Consider the following 22,655-nt stretch of genomic DNA (forward strand, 5'->3'; position numbering starts at 1 on the left):
TACTTCAAGTGTCGACATAGTGGATGGTGATTGTGCCAGATCTTCCACTATATTATAATTCTGTGCAGCTCGAGCACGAGGATTAAATGTCGATTTATGTACTACTCCCTTTGGTGGCTTTATTGTTAATTCAGGAATGATGGGTGGAACAACTTTAGGTGAAGTTGTTGTCGAACTACTGGGTTGATTTGTAGCCTTGTTGTTCGACGACGATGGATTCCCATAATCTTTATTCCTTGTTGATATCAACACATCATTTTTCTGTTTTGATATGGATAGCATAAGCACTTGGGATGGGGAAGCATGATCGATAGCAACCAAATTGGTTTCTGGGCTCGGAAACGGATCAGTCAACACCACTAAGGTACTTGAAGTTTTTAAAAATTTCATAACCTCAGCTTTATGTGGACAATCTTTCGTGAAATGCTCGTCGTCGCATATGTAACATGGATAACGAGGTTTCTTTTGCCCAGTAGGGTTTTGAGAAGATTTTTCAAGAGGTGAATTTTCCTGTTTCTTCTTGTTATTTTTCTCTTTATTTTTGCCCCCTGGTTGCTTTGGATTCTTGCCCTTGTCAGATGACATGACATTAATCTCCAAGGCAAGAGGTTCTTCATTTTCTTTTTGACTAGAAACTGAAAGCGCTTTTTTAGATGGAGCTTTTGCGGTTTTCGTGCTTGTGGTACCGATCACGCCATCACTGGCATGAGAGTCCTTGTTTAATTTAGGAGGGGGGGAACGGAAAATCTCGGTCTAGGAGCGTTAGGAATTTTGTCGTAGAGTGTGCCAGACTGAGTATAGATCAAGTCTAAATATTGTGCACGAGCAATGACTTGCTCTTCAGTGACAACTCCTCCCTTAGCCACATCCTCAGTAATAGAGGGCAATAATGACTTAATAAACCATTCAGCTAAAAGCTGATCAGGAACATACGTCTTTACCATTCGATGACGACGTCGCCACTCATGAATATGATTAGATATGTGAGTGGCTGTTGTCTGTTTAAAGTTGGTAAGGAGTTCTATCCCCGTTTCGTACCTTATGGGTAACTGAAAATGGGTTAAAAAGGTAGTGGAAAGGGTGCTAAAGTTATCGAACGAAACTCTAGGAGATTCAATATACCATTTTGCTACCGGACCAGTGAACTTTCTTTGAAAAAGGTGAAGTCTAATCGAATCATCATTTAGGGTGTTAGATGAGCACCACAGATGAAAGGTCATTATGTGATTCGATGGATCTTCACCTGGATTTCCATTGAATTTAGGAATATCGGAGGGAAGTTTATGAGGAATCGCTGGCCACCAAGGGGCGTAAGCAATTGGATCATTCGTCAGCCAGCTCAAATCTGGTAATTCTAGAGTTGCCACAAAAGGCAACTATTGATTCAGGTTAGGCAAAGCATACCTAGGATAAGATGGAATCACCTGAGCAGTAGGTCTTGCATACTAGAATAATGTATCAGATGCTAGTAACTTTGATAAGGTTGTTGGACATAACCATTATAGTATGGTTGTTGATAACCGTTTTGAAAATGCGGTTGTCCATTACCTACAAAGCCTTGTTGCTCAGGTCCTCGGTAGGTTTGCTGGAATTGTAGTTGTTGGTATTGTACCAGCCATGGTTGTTGGACCATTTGTTGTTTCCCAATACTGGAATATTGACCAAGATGCGGAGTAATCATACCCGTTTGAGCCTGAGTTGTTCCAGGTAAAGAAGCACTAACCTGAGGTTGTGATTGAGTCGTAGAGACAAGAGGCTGTTGTATTGCAACCTGAGAGACTTGAGGTTGACACACAACAAGCAGTGCTTGTACTTGCGACACAGTCACAATAGCAGGTGTAGTGGGAATATTCGACACAGGTTGGGTCGATTGCATTGAATATACAACCCTTGGTTGTTGAGGCAGTATTGGTACCCAACCGCTGGATGTAATTCTAGTTTGACCTGAATTTTGTTGTAAACTCTCATATGGTTGTTCTCCAAGAGGGAACAATGAAAAAGCATACTGCCCTCCATATGGCGGCAGTCCAGTGTTCAAAGGATATATTGGTCTTTGAAGACTGGACTGCCCAAATTGATATTGGCATGCAGGATCAATTTGCTGAGTTTCAACATAAGAAATACCAAATGGGATTGCGGATGAACAAATAGGAATAGACCATGTTGTCGAAACAGCCCTTGAATGGACTCTAGCTAGTGATTGGTAACTAGCTGGGACAGATGGTATACTAGCAAACATTGTAGGAATGGCAGTAGGAAGCTCTGTTGTAGTTGTATCAGAAGATACAATCCTAGATGTTGATGGTTGTTCAGACATGTTTAGTCTATCCAAAATATTTTCTAGCGATTCGACAGGAACTTGCGATGAAGGATTATTAAAAGAACTAACTTCAGGATTAGAAGGATATAAGTGAATCCCAGTTCCAAAATGCAATGGGGTACTGGATGGAAGATCCTCTACTATCTCTTCTATTGCAATCAGTCCAGGTGGAAGAGGTAGACCGTCAGGTCCGTAAAATACTTCTGGAGCCGAAGAAGGTATTGCTTCTGCAGTGACAGATACCGGAGGGGTGACACCTTCTGAATTCTGGAAATCAACTTCCAGATGTTCAGGTAAGTGAACTTCAGTCTCTAGATCAGCTCTATCTGGAGTTGTTTCAGGTATAGAAGTGTCTACCGTTACACTAGGATCAGTTCTAATGTCCTCTTGCAACTGCGGAATTCCTTCTCTAAAGGCAGATGTACCAGAAATGATCGGAGTAACTGTAGTCTCTAATGATGTTGAAACACAAGTTTCAAATAAATCAGGTGAATTGGACTCAGTTAAATGAGACCGTTTTTCCTGGAATGGTTTCGTTTCCGGAGTCAAAGATGGTTGACTCGCTAGTCTCCGCGAACGACGGGGTTTTGATTGACTTTCCTCCACGATTGCGGATTACTAGATCAACTCAAAATTAAGGGGAAAAATGTTATTTCGAATTTAAATAAATTTTAATGATGCTTTGACACAACTTTTGCTTTTTCAATTTTTAAGAGTCGAGAAAAAGCTAAAGATGACTCTAGTCCCCTTCGATTTTTAATGAGCCTAAAGTGACAAGTGCTCAGATGGACCTTTTCTTTTAAGGAGTCGAAAAGGAACGAAAGTGACTACTCTGGAGATCTAGACAGAGGGATTACCAAACCAATCGCAAAACTGCAAAATACACCTTGGTGATAAATTAAAGAGAAATTACCAAGGACTTATGTACGGCAGTAAATCTTCTCGAATGCTGTGTTCAGTGCATTGCGATCGATAGGGCAGCAGACACGACTTCCTATGGATAAAGGATATAAGCCTATTGTGGTCTCCCAATATATACTCGACGGTACGGGGAGCACAAGTCCGTGCTAGCACTTGTCGTATCAAAGACCCAACCTTCGATGAAAAACGATAGTTACTAGATTTTACGACGCCGGAACACGTCTCTAGCCTAGACCTTTAGATGTGTTGCGTTAGGTTCCAAAGCGTTGTTAAGTTCATAGAAATTTATTTTAGAGTTGATCTTGCTTAGAAGTTTTCCTTTCAAAGGTTCACTGCGTGATGTAGATGTAAAAGTCCTAAATATGCAATCTAAAATGATAAACAATCGTTATTTATTTTTAGCAACGAAAATGCTAGCTACTAAGGAAAGAAGATTACGATTCTTTCAAACAAAGAGCAGAGAGCACACACTAAATGAACTTTTCCTAAATCAATTTTTGCACACAGTCTAAATGCAAATGCAAATGCATGTATTTGTTTTTCATTCCCTTAACGTGAGAAATGCCAAAAAAGGAAAACTAAGTATATATCTAAAATATTTTCTTCAAAGCAACCTTTCGACGATTTCTTTTTCAAAATGAAAGGAAGACTTAAACGACGCTTTTCAATTTCGAATAGAAAATTCTTTCGACACTTCAAATATAAAAAAATCAAATCAAATACATGACAAAAAGTTCAATTGACTATCTAGAGGAGGAAGACTTTACGACACTCCTCTTTTTGACACAAAGCAACAGTTACGAAACTTTTTTCACCAAAATGACAGATCTATTTACACAACTTTTCGATAAAGGATTGCAAATGATGGACAAATAGATAAAAACATTTACTAATGCTAATCAATGGAGGCTGGTCTATGTAAAGTAAGGAGGCTTCAGTACTGAGATACTATTCATAAGAAACAAAACAATCAAACATAGCCAAAAACAAGGACAGAAAACCCAAATTTCAAGGAAAGAAATAGGATTACTCAGTCATCACACTTGTGCTTCACAGAAACAGGGATGCATCTCACTTGCTACACTCGGGAAGTGCGATGCATACTAGTTTCCAGTGGTAGACAATGCGATGGGCCAGGGAGCGCAACTGAGATGGATTTTGGCTCAAATTTGCAGCTGATTTCGGTGAGTTAAGATCAGCTATTATGGACAGTAAAGAACAAAGTATAGGGGTATGATCTTGGGAAGTTATTGAGCTACCAAAAGGGCATCTAGAATGCTTGTAAGTCAGATGTTCAAATCATAAACTAAACTGGAGATTAACTGAAGCAGCATTCATCTACTTTGCAATTGCAGTTCGAAGGCTATCTGGCCAACTTCAGGCTCTGTCTATAGTTTATGAAACAAACAATCAACAACAAACAAACAAACAAATAGTCCCACTAGGATTGGCAGCTATCCTAGAAATAAACAATCAAAGTAATTTGCGATTTCCTCTATGTATGATAGATAAGAGAGAAGTAAAAGGACCAACCTGGATCTTCCGTTTGACTCCTTCCTTGATTTCTCTCCCCTTTGATAGAGCTTGCAACTCCTCTCCTATTCGTCTCGCTTAGAGAATATCTGTAGAAACAAAGAAACAAAACACCATCAAAGCATCTCGATCTATTATATCATAAATAATGTAGAATCAGAAATACATTAAACATACAATAGCATTCACAAATACACGATTGTATGGAGGAAAACTCAAAGAACTTTATTAAAATAGAAGGGAGAATGACAACCCAACTGTCTGATCCAACATCATGCTCCAAGCACCAAAGCCCTCTTCACCTCATGAAAATCAAAATAACCCAACAATACAATGCTCTTTCTCAAAGATAAACTATCAACACTTCCTTACAAATTACAAAATTCCAACCTCTAGATCTCTCAGATGAGGGATTGATTTATAGATGTCTACAAGGGTGTGATTCATATTTGGGTTTTTGATTAGTTGCATTCCACTTGATTTTCTTGGTTCCACTTGGAGATTTCTTGGATCTCTTACTTATCCCTGGGCGAATTCAGAGAGGAAAGTGTCATGTGAGAAGTTTTTGGAAGATTCCATGAGAATCCACTTAGCAAACTGTCTCAGACATTTGTCCATCCTCGCTCATCGCACCCCACAGAAGGCCTCTTTAGTATGCATCACACCTGGCTAGTGTAGAAGTCAGTATGCATTGCACCCTAAAAGTGGAGCAGTCAGTATGGTCTAGTTTTGGCTAGTTCTGAGTGGTTTTTCAGGTGGAACTTTTTGGGAATGATGTAATTAGTTGACCATGATCCTTTAGGGTATGAAACAACACTTTTAGGGATTAAAGAGCCCTTGGTTTATCGACATATAAGATTGGGGTTGCAGTGCCCAAATATGTCTATAACAGTCCTGTGAGAAGATTGCACTTCTCGACCCAAAAAGTGCAATGCGGCCGTGAAGAGGAGCACAGGTCTCCCAGGGAGCTTCCAGGTACCAAAAATCAGTAAATAAACCATTGAAATTGAAGAGATGAGTAAGGCCACCTACTTGAAAGTTTCAGATCCTGATTCTGATGGTTTGTTTATCCGCTACAATCTCCATAAGATTTAGGGCCTTTTCTTCCTCTCCAAATTCACCACAGCTCACTTAGAAAATGAATCCAAATTGGAGGGAAAACATCCTTTCATAGAAAAATCCACAATTTTTCTGTCACCCATTGTGACCAAACCGTAGCTCAGTTTGAGAAACTGTTAGGACCATTGGAAATCTTTCATCGATCTCTATAATGGGTCTTCCTCATTTTTTTATGATTTGAAACTTCACTAGGAAGTCATTTTTCCAAGAAGGGTCACTTCGTCGCCTCTCAAAATCGAATTTCATCATAAAGAGACACTTGTACTTTGAGGTCCTCCTCCTCTTCATAATTTTTGTACCATGTGTCAATTTTCATCATAAGTAACAAACATTTACTCATGTTTTGATGGTCTCCACTGGGCCTAGTCTGTGTGGCAGTGTCATCGAGTCACCCCTGTTCAGAGCATCCGTGATGAGTCACCCTTGCATTCATGGAGTTTGTTTCATGTCCCATTATATCATGTCATAGTATTCCATCCATATTTTCATACTTTTCATCCTGTGTTTCTCCTTTTGTCCTCCAGTCATACTGTCCCCATCCCATCTGGAGTTGAGTCAGTCGCTACTAGGTCAACCACGCACTTTATGCTCTAACAAGGGAAGTCGTTAGTTTGTCCCCCAATAACATTTTTCCCATTATCCCTGGTATCATTCCATCAGTCACATTACTAGTTTCCCCCATGCATTAGTTGAGGATCCTCACTGCCTCATCTATCGCGGGCCCTATTCTGTCGACATCAACTCATTTATTCCAGAAGAAAGGCCTAAAGGGTGGTGTATCTTGGTTCTAACTTCTATTCTTGTTTGACGCTTCTGATCGAGAAAAGGGACTCATTATTTCCCTTTGACTTGGTCATTTCATGTTTGTGATTCATACACTTGATGGACCAATGATGCAGCTGATTGTACTAGTGATTCCCGGATGTGTGTGAGATTTTTCAGACCTCATGAGGGGGTGGCCCTTTAGGTAGCCCCGCACATGCTTGGATGCGTTCCTATTATGCTACAACCTCAGATGCAGTTCCGTAGAGTTGATGTGTTCAGTTCCTACCGATCATAGTGTTCATAGCATGCATGTCTCTTTTAGATGATCCATTCAGTTTTGCAGAGCCCTTCCCTGTTCAGCAGGGCTTCTCTAGTTGTTCTACACTCCCTCCCACCCATTTTTGAGGGAAGGGCGATTATATCTCATGTACTCAGATATTATTGTATTCAGTCCTGGCTCATATTTTTCCAGGTGTATTATGCATATGGGACACATTGTATTAGTTTTTGGCTCTGTTATGCCAACATGTCATGTACCATTCAGCATGTACTCCATTGCTTAGTTTTTATTTTCTAAGCGCACCATTAATTTTGTACTAAGTTATCTCAACGGGTATGGGTATGCCTACCCCGCCTCATTGAGGTCCGATACCACAACATAAAAGGATAATTGCATTAGTCTCGCCTCCTTTTTCCCTATCCTCTTTCACTTCATCTTTATTGGTCTCTCTCTCTCTCTCTCTCTCTCTGAATCCCCTCTATTGTCTAGTGATTGTGTCTTTACAACGTACTTCGGTCATACGTTTTGCTCCTAACACTTGCACGTTGGGGGGCAATCTGTTATCACCAAAAAATTGATCATCTAGTGTAATTTACTACATGGATCGAAGTACACCATGTAAAGCCAATTTTACCATAGTAAAATTGCTTTCACTGTGAGAAATTACTTAATAAACCACCTTTGTTAAGTAATTTATAGTTAAACCCATGAATAATAATGAAATAAATCACTATTTATTTGATTTTCTTCTAGGAATAATTAATTAAACCATTGTTCAATTATTATTCCTTGTCATATTTGACCCAATTATGAAAAATAAATAAATAAATCATTAATTATCGTATTTTTCTCTGAGAATAATTAATTAATCACTAAGTCTTGATCATTTTAGTCTGAGTCTAGACGCATATTCACAATCTCCTTGGCTCGGTTCTTGGGATTCTCTGAATCCTTTGAATGAGACATTTCCAACTGATGAGAGTATCACATAAGTTATGTCTCTTGAGGAAAATCCATGGAATGATGCCCATCATCGTTCCTTATTTCTCCCAAGCCTTAGTGAGATCTCTTCTTGTCTAGAAACCCTTGTTTCCAATGTACCGACTCATCCACTCCAGACACCTATTTTGGTTCATGAAGTGTTGTCTAAAGGAAACATGGGGAACATTTCAGCTACAATGCCTATCGACATCTCTGTCAAACCAAGGATTGTCAAAAATATCCATGTTGGGGTTTCTTGTTCTCCGAATGAGATCAAGATTTATACCACCCTCTTCAAAGAATTTTGTGATGTCTTTGCTTGGTCATACAAAGAGATGCCTGACATAGATCCGAGTATAGTAGTGCATGAGATTCCTACTTATCTAGATGTGAAGCTTGTTCGTCAATGCCTTCATCCCATGTACCCTAGAAGGAAGTTGTCGTAAAGGTAGAAGTTGAAAAAATTCTTAAAGCAGGTTTCATTTATCCTATTCCATTGACATATTGGGTCTCAAATATTGTTCTTGTGACTAAGAAACAAGGAACTATCTATGTTTGTGTTGAATATCATGATATCAATCAGGAATTTCCTAAAGATAGTTATCCGACTCCATTTATAGATCAAATGATCGATGAATGTGACGAGAATGAGATGTTTTCCTTTATGGACTGTTTTTCTGGATACAACCAGATTAACATTCTTCCCACCGATCAACATAAAATGACTTTCATCTGTCCTTGGAGAACCTTTACTTACAAAAAAATGCCTTTTTGCCTTAAGAATACTGGTGCTACCTTCCAATGAGCATTGTATTGTGTTTCTCATGATATTAAGCATATCGTTCAACCTTATCTAGATGGATTACCAACACATTCTGCTAAGCGTCACGACCATCCTGATCACCTTCGAGAGATTTTTCGTCATTGTCAACACTACAATATTTGTTTAAATCAACATAAGTGCGTCTTTTGCATTGAATCTAGTTGTCTCTTAGGGTTTGTCGTATCCAAGGAAGGCATCTGGATCAATTCCCTTAAGGTGGAGGCCATCATGAATTTTCCTCCTCCATATTGTTTACATCAGTTGCAAATCTTACAAGGGAAAGAAAATTTCCGTCATTGTTTTGTCCCGAATTACGCCGAACTTGCCAAGGGATTTACACGTTTTTTGAAGAAAGGGATCCCATTCATTTGGGATGCAGTTTCCCAAAATCCTTCAATGCACTGAAGAATGCCCTCATTAGTACTTCTTTACTGCATCCCCCAAATTATCACTGTGATTATTTCTTGTACTTGGACGCCACTGATAGTACTATTTCTATGGTACTTCTTCAACACACTGATGATGGAGACGAATATGTGATTTATTACTTGAGTCAAAATATGTTTGATGCAGAAACTTGATATGCCCATGTCGAGAAACTAGCTTTAGCAGCTGTTCACGTTGTTCAATGCTTTCGACATAATATTCTCTTACGAAAAACCACTGTGATTTCCGGCTGCAACCCCATGACATACATTCTGAATCATCAGTTGCTGGGGGGAAAGTATTCTAAATGGATTGTTATCTTACAAGAATTAGATTTGGAATTTGTTAAAGCTAAATCAAAGAAATCACTAGTTTTCACTGAGTTAATTTGTGACCTTCCTTTTGTAACCACATCTATTGCATCCGATGAGATGATTCCTGATGAAACTCTCTTCCTCATCAGTACTGTCGATCCATGGTATGGAGATATAATTACCTATCTCCAGACCCAAAAATTTCGATTAGATTTATCCAACTCTAAACATCGACTCATCCAACATCAATCCCAACCTTACCAAATGATCAAAGATACTTTGTATCGTGTTGGTGTTGATTCAATCCTTCGTCGATGTTTAACACTTGAAGAAGTTGAGAGAGTCTTAAATGAATGTCACTCTGGGGCTTGTGGTGGTCACATGTTGGGATATGCTACGACTCAAAAAAATTTCATGTCGGTTTCTTCTAGCCTTCGATCTTCAAAGATTGCTTTCTAGCAGTCCGAAAATGTCATGCATGCCAGATTTATGACCGCAAACAATTCGCCCCACCCACACCCTTGCACCCAGTTATTACCGTTAGCGCCTTTGCCAAATGGGGTATTGATTTCATGACATGTAACTCTCACTCGAATGGGGGGCATGGTTATATCATCGTCCCCGTCAACTATTTCACTAAATGGGTTGAGGTGATGCCCACGTATGATTTCGAAGGTAAAACTGTGGCTCAAGTCCTTTTCAATTACGTCATAGCTCGATTTGGTGTCCCTCAAGTCATCGTCATTGACCACGGCTCTCATTTTTGAAACTATATAATGACAAAGCTTACTTCTCAGTTGGGTTTGCGTCATGACAACTCAAATCCTTACTATCCACAGGACAACGACCTAGTTGAGGTAGTCAACGAAGTCATGGTTACAATGCTTCAACGTACCATTGGGATGCATAAACAAAATTGGAATCATATGCTATTTTAATCTCTGTGGTCTTACTGAATCATAGCTAAGACAATAACTGGATTCACACCCTTTTAGTTGGTGTATGGTCTAGAGGAAACCCTTCCGATTGAATGCGAGATTCCTTCATTGAAACTAGCTGTCGAATTACTCCCCGACACTTTGCCGGAGGAGGAATGATTACTTTACCTTGAAAGGCTTGATGAAACTCGCCGTATTGCTGCGTTAGTAATTGAAGCTCAAAAGAAATGAGTTAAAGAACAATATGATAAAAATGTTACTCCCCATTTTTTTGCGGAAGGTGACATGGTCTTATTATATGATCAAGCCCATGATAAATTGGGAGTAGGGAAATTAAAACCAATGTGGGATGGGCCTTACATTGTTAAATTAGTATTACAGAAAGGTGCCTATGAGTTGGTTTACTATGAAGGAAATTAGTAGGCTAAGCTCGGAAATGGGCTTCATCTCAAGAAGTATTATGTGTGATTTCGTTTAAATACTTTGTACATTAGTGTGGGGTTTGGTTTTGGTGTGTTTGTTTGCTTTTGCAAACATGTGTTCCTTTGCTTGCCATGTGTTCTACTTGGTTTGTAGATGTCATCAAACTTTTATGTCAGTTTTAATGAAGGAGATTTCCGTAGTACAGATAATTTATCTTCCGCCGCATGGGAAATCTATGACCCTAATGGTAAGTTAGTGAATTTACAAGGCATATTTTTAGGTTTTACTACTAATAACATTGTCGAATATAGTGCGGTTATCAAGCTTTTGTCAGAAGCCATTGCTCTTGGAATCAGAGAATTAGTCGTTAATCTTGATTCATAGGTCATTGTACTACAAATTTACAAACAATATTCAGTTAGAGACCCTCAGATTTTGAGAATGTATTTGCGAGTTCGTCTTTTGGAACGAGATTTTGATTATATCAATTATCAACATATTCTAAGACGTTTGAAGACATTAACAAATACATTGGCTAATTATGTATTAGATAGACATATGCGACATATGTAAAATAAAAACAATCACATAGTGAACACAACAATAAAACATGTATATATATATATATATATATATATATATATATATATAGAGTGTTTGCAAAAAGTTTATTACATCAAAATGTCAAAAACTGTGTTCTGAGACACATGGCTTCTCAAGCCTACATAAGTGCAGAAAATAAAGACTAAGAGACGACTATTCACCCACATGGTGCTCATGATAGCATGACACAACTCTAATGACTTGGTTCAGTAACTGACGTAGTCTGGCAGGTACCCCTACGGTGTGCCTTTGATATCGAAATGTAATCTCATCAACCGAAGCATATTCTCGAATGCCCCTTGTGAGGACTTCAAGATTACACTCCACCTCAAAGATCATATATGCTCCCTCCTAATAAGGAGCATCCTATATCTAGCGTGCCCCTTGCCTGGCTATTGGAGAAACGCCTGGGGGTCTCAATGGTCCAACATCTGCAAAATCACAAGTTTCAGATCTCAGAACACATATAAAAAAAAATTGAAAACTTCAAAACTTTAAAAACTGATTTTTACCTGCATCGGTCCACTGTGCACCTGGTGGAAGTAGAAGTTCAGGATCTCCTTAGAAACCCATGCCAGCATATACCTAATCATCTATCATGATTAGTTGTTGTCATAGCCACCCAAAAAATGCTGGGGGAAAAGACATCCGTTGACCACCTCCCTTTCGAGGCATAAGCTCACCCTACCTCACCAACCATGGATCTCTGGGCACTAGTTGTTATAGGGAAAAGTGTCTACACAGAACTGCTTATCCCACTAAGGTGTGGTATCTACCTTAGAAACAAACAAATTAAAGCTACTTTCATTTTTCCTTTATGAAATATAGATGAGAGAAGAAAAAATAAGACCAACCTCTGTCTTGCGCTTATCTCCTAGTTCGATTCCTCTCTCTCTTGATAGTCTTTCGCTACTTGCTCCCTTGTACGCCCAGCTTCACAGAGTACCTGTAGGATCACAGTAGCATAATACTATACAAGAACATGGATCTATAATCATAAACAATCTAGGATCAGATGTAAATTGACCATACAAATGCATAAAACATAAATGACACAAGAGTATGGAGGAAAACTTGAATAGCTTTTATTGATAATCAAGAAAGAGCCAAGGGAGTTACAACCAGTTGTTCTAACCCAGCATCATCCTCTCAGCAAGTAAGCCCTTCTTCACCTCATACAAAGCTTAGATCGCCCAACACTATGATGTTGTCTCAAGAAACCAATAGCAATTCCTTATAAGATGCAAAATTCTAGCCCCCTAGATCTCTGGGATGAGGGATCCATATATAGATATCTGTAAGGGAGATGAGTCAGCTTGTGATTTGATTAGTGTCTTCCCTCTGATAGTTCTTGCTTCCACTTGGATATTGATGATCTCTTACTCATCCTTGGTCGAATTCAGAGAGGCAAGTGTCACAAGAGAAGTTTCTGGAAGATTCCATGCCTCTCCACCTTGCGGATTGACACTGCCATTTGTCACTTCTCGCCCATTGCACCCGATAGAAGGGCTTTTTGAAATGAAAAGTGTACTTAGGTGAGATGCAACACACTTTGCCTATGGAGCAACTGAAATGATCCTGTTTTGACCAGTTTTGAGCAGTTTTTCATGGAGAACTTCTAGGAGAAGCTGTAATCAGTTGACCTTGTTCCTTTAAGGGTTAGAACAACACTTTTAGGGACTTAGGAGCCCTTGGTTTATGGACATTTCATGCTTGGGGTTGCAGTGCCCAAAAATGTCTATAATAGTTGCCCCCTAAAGCATGAGGTCGTTAATCTTTTGATGTCGGGTGAAATGCTTTATTATGAGGATCCGAAGTTCTTTCAAGCTTGGAGGAGACGGTCCTGTAATAAGATACAATACAATACATTATCTTCATAATATTTTCATGATCTAGCTGAGGTGGGCATTCCCATGCTCAGCTTTATGAATTCATTTTCATGTACATAGGACAGACAATCGTCTGAGTGTAGACTGATGATTCTGGTAGAGCCATCATCCCTTTGATTGGATGATTATCTGTGCAGCAATAATGTACATTTGATGTCTTTATTTCCTTGAATATATATCGCAGCCCGGATGGATGAAACTAGATCCGGGGTCTTCAATCTCGTTTGATCTTCACTCAAAGTACAAGTCTATCCATGTGAGAGATGTTCTGGAGTCGAACATGGAAAGACATCGCCTGATTACCAGCCAATGATGTAAGTTGTTAGCAGGTGCGAGAGGAATAACCGATAATGATAATGACCCTCAAGGTACTGCAGTACAATTCACATGGTGTGAATAAAGGACTTGGCGTTGAACACCACGAAAAATCTTTCGGTCGAAGGCCATTGATGTAAACATGTCGCCAGAAGTGAGAAACTTGCCATTGAGGCATGCAAGCTCCAAAGTACTGAACAGGGTGTTCCTAGATCGACTTCTTGGATAATGAGCTGATGTCAACAAGAATCGATCCGTCACAGGAGGGCCTCAATGAATCCCACATAAATGACACGGAACGGAGCAAATGATTTTAATGGAGGTGAAAACGATCTGATGACATAAGGTTCAGGGTGGTGGTCATGAAAGAATGGAGTGTGAAGGTATTGTAGCGGGTGAGACACAGGTGAATTCTCTGAATGACTTCTCTTGAACATATCGGCGACACTGACGTGATGGATTGGTAGCATTAATCCCAAATGTGGATGGTGTGATGGGACCATGGTGATGTGACCGGTGAATGAAACAACCCAACCCGACTTGGATGCGGAGTGAAAGTGTCATGTTCAAGAGCGACTTGCTACCAACAAAGTTTCTTCAAGTTTTCTTCCCAATTTTTCCCTAGTCATTGCTGACCAGTACCTCTTTATTTTTGTCAAGCTTGAGGAGGATAACATATGCTTGTTCTATAATTTTCCCTTCGGGCAAACCCATCGCTATGTTTTAACGAGCCTAGCGATAGTGAAACTCGTTCTTGTCTGCTATGGACAAGTCTGTCACTATTAAGTTTTAACGAGTTTAACGACAAAGATAACTCGGTCCTTTTCAATTTTAGAGAGTCTGAAAAGGGACGTAAAGGAAAATCCAAAATTCCTTTTTCGTCATCTAATCCCTTAAGTCTGAAAAAGTATAAAACAATACAGAAGGGATGAATTTTCGACACTTTTAACGAGCCGAACAAAACAAGCGCTCGATCTTTTTGTGTAATAATCCCTCAGGTCCAAAAAGATTAAAATCTAAAGGAGGGATAGCACTTCCGGTCCCTTTAATGAGCTGGAGAGGCAAATGGCTCGGAAATATTTTCATATTTTATGAGTCGGTTGAAAAGAGCTTAAAGGAGACTCGTCTTTTGAGGAACGAGTGATAAAATTGGGTAGTAGCTGATTCCAGGTAAGGTTTGGAATTTTCCAATCACGACAATGTTACAAGGATGGTTAGTGGGATCACTCTTCGCAGCTGTTCCTCAAAAGCGGTAAACAATCAAATGGAGGTGAATGATCGGCCAATACAGAGTGGAGGTGATGATGAGAAAACGACCAAGGCTTTAAAGGTTGAAGTACTACATTCACGATGGTTATTTACCGGGAAATAGTTCATTTTTTAATGAGCTTAAACGCAGGGAGAAACATTTGCTCATGACTTATGTTTATTTTTTAACGAGCTTGAACTATGTGTTAAAACTGCTCGATTAATCCAGTCGTATAATAAGAATGTCTCATATATGAAAACGGAAATTTTTAGAGTTTTGGCCCACATCCTTTCTTTATGCAAGTTAGCAAACGACCAATCCTACGAGTTTAAAGGGTTAGAGGACCTATAAATTTAAAAAAAAAAAATAGTCGCTCTTCGCTTGCACGCCAAAAGGTTTGCATGCCCCCAGGTATAAAATAAAGCTTCAATGTCACCTTTTGTTCTACCGACAAAACATTTGTTTTATCAGGAAAGTTCTATCTCTTTCAGGTTACAAAAGACTGTTCTATTCATAGCGCAAACAAAACATTTCTTCGGCGATGTCTACCGAAATAGACAAAGGTGAGCGATGCAGATGCCTCCACTCACATAACTTTGACGAGGGAATCTTATTCCAGTCTAAATCCCTTTTCCAATCATGGATAGAAGTATAGACTAGTCATATATCTCTCTCGGAAACCTACCCTATACCTGAAGTTTTCCTGCCGAAGCAGACCAGGGTGCATGCCCCCTGGGTTTCAGTCATGTCCCCTGAATCACTCGCGCTCATCAGGTGGACGGACTGGAGATTGATGAGACATTCCTTGTGTGAAAAGACCATTCAGGGATGGTATATGACTATTTTCTATGCGTGATCCGAGAAATGAAAGCTGGTCTACGAGCTTGACCACTCTTCCTTCGTGCGGAAAACACATTACTCTAAAGAGTGATGAGACAATGGCTCCTATGCAATAAATATATTCTCGTCCAAGGAGTAGATTATAATCCAGGGGTCCTTGGACTACCATTACGTTCATGTGAATGGTTTTCCCTCTCAATTTTATGGGCATATTAGGAAGGATCCCTAACGGTCGACTGGTTCCTTTATCAAAGCCTGTTAGATTTCTCATCTCAGGCAAAAGCGATGGCGAACCAAGCGCTTTCCAAGCAGTCGAGGAAAGGATACTCACAGAAGCCCCTTCATCTAGGATGGTATCGGCCATAACCATTTTATATATTTGAGCAATGATTCGGAATGGTACACTAGCCAGTAAACGGGGTCTGCAAAGTTGATTCCAGTCGAAGGAAACAACTAGGTTGCTCGGAGGTGGGACCGAATAGACGGTCGGGTTCGATTTTGACGAACTTCCTTCGTGCGGTAAAGGAATGGGTAAATTTCCCTCATGTTCATCGGAGTATGTGCTTACAAAAAGAATTTGGACGGTGTCATCCTTATTCTCTTCTGTGACTGTATCATCTGAAGATGGAACCTCTGAAGGCAAGACAGGGTCAACTGCCGCCTCGAACTTTTGACTTTCGTCTGGTATGGGTTCAGATGGTTTGTATTCAATGATAGACGCTTCGGCCGACCACCTGGGCAGGTCAGCCGGATTTTCAACTAGTGATGGACTCGACAAGAGTTTTTTATATCCAGGAGGAATTCGTAATGGTGAAACCAGACTGTCATGCGGAAAGAGTCGATAGTGCGGACACAACCGACCTCCCTAGAAGCAAAAGCTTTCTAGTGACAAACAAGACAAATAAACACTACCTTTCTCTAAACATGCATTGAGAATACAAGTAATCAGGGGAGCTTAACATACCTTTAGTCCAACGCTTTGTAGTAGTCCAGCCTCGCCGATCCGGATGAGCTCCTCCTTCTCTTCGAAACCTGCATTCACTAACAAGCCAAAAGATTAAATAGCACCTGATAAACTCATAAAAAAATACATATCCATCATGCAGACCAAGGAGTATATGAAACAAATCATGAATAACAATCTGTTGAGAAAAATGAGTTCATTTGTATTAAGAGGAAACAAAAGGAACCATTACAACCTGAGCCTTGGTGTTGTGCAAGTCCCTCCTAGGGTCCAGCAAGAGTTTTCCTTTACTTTGATCAGCTCACCCACTCTCAAATAAGGCTAGGAAAGGATGGGAATCTCTCCTCTCAAGCTTTACAAGGGAGTCCTAATTCCAGCAGCATCTACCCTTAGGAATGTTCAGCTTTCAACCTCCCCTCCCTCTGGCCCAATGCCTGTATTTATAGTGCTCTAGAGGAAGTTATTCAGGTCCACCATCAATGGGATAAGCCCCTCTTTGGATGGGATAGCTCCCCTCTTGATGGGATAAGTTCCTCTTTGGTAGGGATACATGAACCATCTGGAGGCACTTCATACACGTCAAACAAGCTTCTAGAATGCTCTAGAAATGACCACAAGTAACTTTTTTGGAGTGAAACTTGCGCCTTTTGACCTTTACAGGAGTATGCACCCATTGCTTTATAGACAGAGCGTACAAGTACGCAGGTATTGTGAACTTGGGGTGCATACACGCAGGTAAGGCTAAGAGAAACTGCGTATCCAAAGATATATAGATTTTTAATGACTTTCTCTCTTTCTTGGAGTTTGACATGGAGAGGAGAGGTATGAGGCTTGCCAAGGAGGATAGTATGACAGTTGATGGAGCCATACTAACTGCAAATAGTCATGGTGACAAATTTTAGTGTAACAGATTGCCCCCTAAAGTGCGAAGCCTGTAGTAGATTAGGGTTTCATATAATCTACGAAGGGTGAAGTACTTTATCATTTCAAGGATTATCTTGTGGAGAGCCCAGTTGGAACCTGCAAGTATTCAACACAAAATACATATATAAGATCATATCATCGCTGAGGTAGGCATTCCCATACTCAGATTGAAAACTTTAACTAATTGACTATCTACTGCTCTGATACAGGAATGATTTTACAGTACATCATAATCATAGACTTTTGTAGACACAGTATGGACGCAGCCATCTGTTTATGATTAGTCTACTGTATAATGAATACAAAATTCCTCGCAGCCTGGATGGTGGAAACTAGATCCAGGGTCTTCATTTCTACTTTTTGAACAGGCACGATTCTATCCATGCGAATAAATGAGTTGATGTCGAACATGGTAGAAACCACTTGATTACCAGTCAATGATGTAAACTGTTAACAAGTGTGAGAGAGACCACCGGTGATGTCAATGGTTCTCAAAGTACCCAGTACAATCCATGAAATGTGAATGAATGAGTTGATGTCAAACATTTCACGGAATCCTTCGATCGAAAGTCAATGATGTAAACTGTCGTCAAAGGCGAGAAACCTGCCATTGATGCATGCAGATTTCAAGGTATTAACGATTCCTAGGTCATATTTCTAGATAATGTGCTGATGTCGATAGAAAGCGGACCATTGCAGGCAAGCCCACAACACGAAATCATAGATCAAGTTGAAGAAATGTAGTTGTAAGGACTGACTCAGGGATGGTCAAAATGGATGACGGGTATTTGCAGATGAATGGTTTATATGCAGAGACCTCTTGAACACATAACGACACGACAGATGGCTTGGTGACATTTGACCCAAAGTTAATACCCGGCTTAAGACTTTCAATGTGGTTTGATCAACTGTGAGGCAAAGGATTTCCCAACCCAGGTGAATGAAAAGTGTCGTGTTCAAGAGTGGTAATAAGGCTTCTTCTGAGACAAAGGATAAAAAATAGGCTCATTTTTCTCTCTTTTCCCCCACCATTTCTGGCAAGTACCTCTTTATTTTTAACAAGCTTGAGGAGGATAACATATGCTTGATTATAAGGTCATCCTTCGGATGAGTCCAACTTAGTTTTGATTCGAACCCTAAGAAGGAGTGGTTCGTTCCTGTTTGTAATCGAACAGGTCCTTTACTGTGAAATTTTAACGAGTCCAGTATAGGAGAAACTCGGCGTTTTTCATTTTTAGAGATTCTGAAAAAACTTAATAAGACTCCAGGTTGAACTTTTTCGTAAAGTTGTGTCTCCCAAGCCCGAAAAAGTATAAAATAATACTTGAGAGAACCGCTTGATCTTGTGACCAAGGAGTACTTTCATGATTAGTGCCTCTGACCTGAAAAGTAAAAAGCGATCAAGGACACGTCATTTTATTTCCAGTATCGAGTTTGAAACGACAAAAACCCGGCAATCTTTTCCTGTTTTTTACGGTCAGAAAAGAGCTATAAGGGGACCGTCTTTTAATTCCGTTTTAATGAGTGTAAAATAAACACTCGATAATCTTTTCATGTTTTAGGAGTCATAAAAGGGCTTAAAAGATGACTCTGATGTTTTGGTTTGTGAAAAATGATAATTTTCCCTGAAAGTCTTTTTGTCCTGCACAAAAACAACACATTACTCATACCTGTTTAAGATAGGCAAAAGTACATTGAAAAATATCCTTCCATGGTAAAAAATAAACAAACTTAGCATTCATTTATCCAAAAAACCTATAAAAAGACCTTTTACCATGTTATTTTTACCATTTTACTGTTGAGGGAGAGAAAAGGGCTTTTGGCAAGAAACTTCACGTAGATTTTGAGGAGAATCCGACCGTCGGAATCGAGCGTCGTCTCTTTCAGGTATTTCACAACGTCCTCTTCTTTGTTTTCATCCGTTTAGAATTTCATTTTAAGCCCTAGTTTTATTTTTTGGGGGCTTCGGGGTTTCAAGATCTGCTTTTCGGGGTACGCAGGTGCCCCAGGGAAAATGGAAGGAGTATGCAGCCTACCTTCAGAACAGCTGCGTACCCACGCTCTGTTTTCTGAAAGCGGGGTGCGTACTCCGTGCAAAGTAAATTTAAAACCCCAAATCTCAAAACTAAACCATTAATTTTTTATTTAATGAATTCTAATGAATGTTTTCTGGTGTGTAGATTGCCCACCATGCTTGATTGGCGCGAAAGAGAACACGAAGATGTTGATTTGGCCACAATAGATCATCAACCTTCCATTGATTCTTTGAAGGCATGTGGTCTCTACAAATACTGGGCCATACCTGGCATGAGGGCCCAGGTGCGATTCTTAGAATGGCTGGTTGAAAGGTGGAACGTTCAGGATCAATATTTTTACATCGGAGGGCACCAGCTCGAGATAGAGCCCTCAGACATATATTTCTCACTGGTTTTCCTAATAGGGGCGAGCAACTGACTCTGTCCGGGACTAGGCCGGGTGGCCAATCCCTTGCTAGCCTCCGGCTAGAGTGGTGCAATAATCAGCACCAGGAGAAAGGGATAGAAATCAAATACATATCCCTACCTGAACTTATGGTAATTGCCTTTACGGTTACCAGACTCTGCGGCGCAGCCGCCTTGCATATTTCCACCGGGTCCCAAATGCGGATGGCGATTGATTGCTACCGAGGCACCATTTTCAACTGGTGTGACGCTGTGTTGGCCAATATGAAAGGCCAACTGACTAGGGCAAAGAACGGGCAATTAAAGACTTTTGGGTATGGGCCTCTAGTTGTGAGCTTTGCCCTAGAGAGGGTTCCGATGCTGATCCCACAGCATCTCACTGTTGCATTTGGGCCTCCTCGGGAGCCAAAGTTGATGCGATGGGTTGCGGTGATGGCCCGACATCCTAATGAGGGAGCGGGAGTTGTCCGATTTCCTGCGGGTTACTTTCACTGGTTGGAGGACCAGGTCTTTACGATCCAGGATTTTCCTTATGCCGGAGTGGACTTTTGCGGTGATCCGGACATGGTTCTTCCACAGGGCGAACAATGGGACGACAGAGGTAGTTCATTTTTCACAAGTTTTTAAATTATTTAATTTTTTTTTGTTTTTTATATCGTCTCAAAACTGACGGTGAAAATTTTGAAAATGCAGATGTAGGTCCACAGCATCCGGCCAATCTCCGGCCATTCGAGAGAAGATTACCAGTTGCACCAGCACCGGCCCCACAGGATGCGGCCGCAGAGACCTTAGCCAAGTTGGAACAGGACCTAGAGCGTCTCACGGCGGACATACCAGAGACGACTATAGACGATATTCCTATCCGACTTCAGCGCTATGTGGTTGCAGTCCCAGGACCTTTCAGGAGGTTCCTGTGTAGGGTAGCGCGGGCAGTGGTGTCGTATAGAGAGCACCACCAGTGATTGGCTAGTCACTTTTGTAGACACATGTGACATTTTGGTTTTTTGTACTTATCATTTTTGCCGATCATAAGGTGTTTTTCAACCTATGATCGAAGACGATGTATATTTTGACACACTCCTATCTATATATATCATTATTACCGGCTTATCTTGTTAAACATGTATGATGAAATGTTTTTAAATTTACATGTATGATTATCGCAAATGTCTGTCTAACATTCGAGAAGCAATTGCATCTGCTAATGTATTTAATGACCTTGGAATATGTTGATATTCAATGTAATCAAATTCACGTTCCAAGAGGCGCACTCTCAAAAATAACCTTAATAACACTAGATTTCTAATGGCATATACTCTATTAAGCTATAATACAACGAGTTCAGAATCTAACCTCGCTATCAAACTCCGAATCCCAAATGAAATAGATTCAGATAATAACTCAATCACTGCACTGTATTCTGCAATGTTGTTTGTTGTTTGACCGAGGCTCACCCCATGCATAGAAACTAACTCGTCAGAGGGCGAATAGATAACCCAAGCTGCGGAAGAGATATTCCGTGTACTACGACAAGCACCATCAGCGAATCCAATGTACGTTTGGAGAGGCGTCGACATCTGCAATATCAAGAGTAAAACCAAGATGAGCCAGAATATCGACCAAAAGCACACTCTCTAAGCTAAGCACACTGTCTATTCTAACAAACACACCAGCTAGAAAGAAAAACTAACCTAACTAAATCTCCATACCCATCATTTAAGCATAATACCTCTTTAGGTAAAGTCCATTTCTGGGCTTACCCAAAGAGTCCCCATCAAAATCTACCAGCTCATAGGCCCCTTTTGCTAGCTTTCGCTTGACAATGTAGGGCCCATGCCACATAGGAACGAATTTTCCAGCACCTAATTTATCGTTAGCTTGATCATATAGTAGCACTAGGTCTCCTTCCGAAAAATTTCGAGGGGTCACGTTACGGTCATACTGAGCTTTCATCCGTTTTGCATGAGTCTCGATTGCCAGTGCAGCATCGCGTCGAGTCTCATCTAATTGAGCTAAGTATAATAAACGCTTCTCCTCTTCGGAAGTAGCTGGAAGTAATTCGACAGCCATTTGAAGTGATGGGATTTCACATTCAATAGGCAGCACAGCTTCCAAACCATAAACTAGTTGGAAAGGAGTGAACCCTGTTGATGTTTTCACTGAGGTTCGGTACGCCCAAAGCGCTGAAAATAACATGTTGTGCCAATTCGACCGATGAATACCAATGATTCGTCGGATCATGATAACTAGAACTTTGTTGATGGACTCAACCAAACCGTTTGCTTGGGGATAATAAGGAGTAGAACTATCATGACGTAAACCAAGCTGGCCTGTAAGTTCTGTCATCATAATGTTTCGAAAATGGAGCCCATGGTTAGTGATTATCGCCTGCGGGACACCAAACCTAGCAATAATGTGATTGAATACGAAAATCGCAGCTGTCTTGCCATCTGCCTCGAATGTAGGCATCGCCTTGGCCCACTTAGTAAAATAATCAACCGCAAGGATGATATACGCATGCCCCTCGGCCGAGTGAGGGTTACATGTAATAAAATCGATACCCCATTTAGCAAAAGGACCAACGGTA

Source organism: Pinus tabuliformis, chromosome X (assembly GCF_031772625.1).
Source record: "Pinus tabuliformis cultivar Carrire ecotype Pingquan chromosome X, CPIR1, whole genome shotgun sequence".
In the NCBI taxonomy this organism is placed as follows: domain Eukaryota; kingdom Viridiplantae; phylum Streptophyta; class Pinopsida; order Pinales; family Pinaceae; genus Pinus; species Pinus tabuliformis.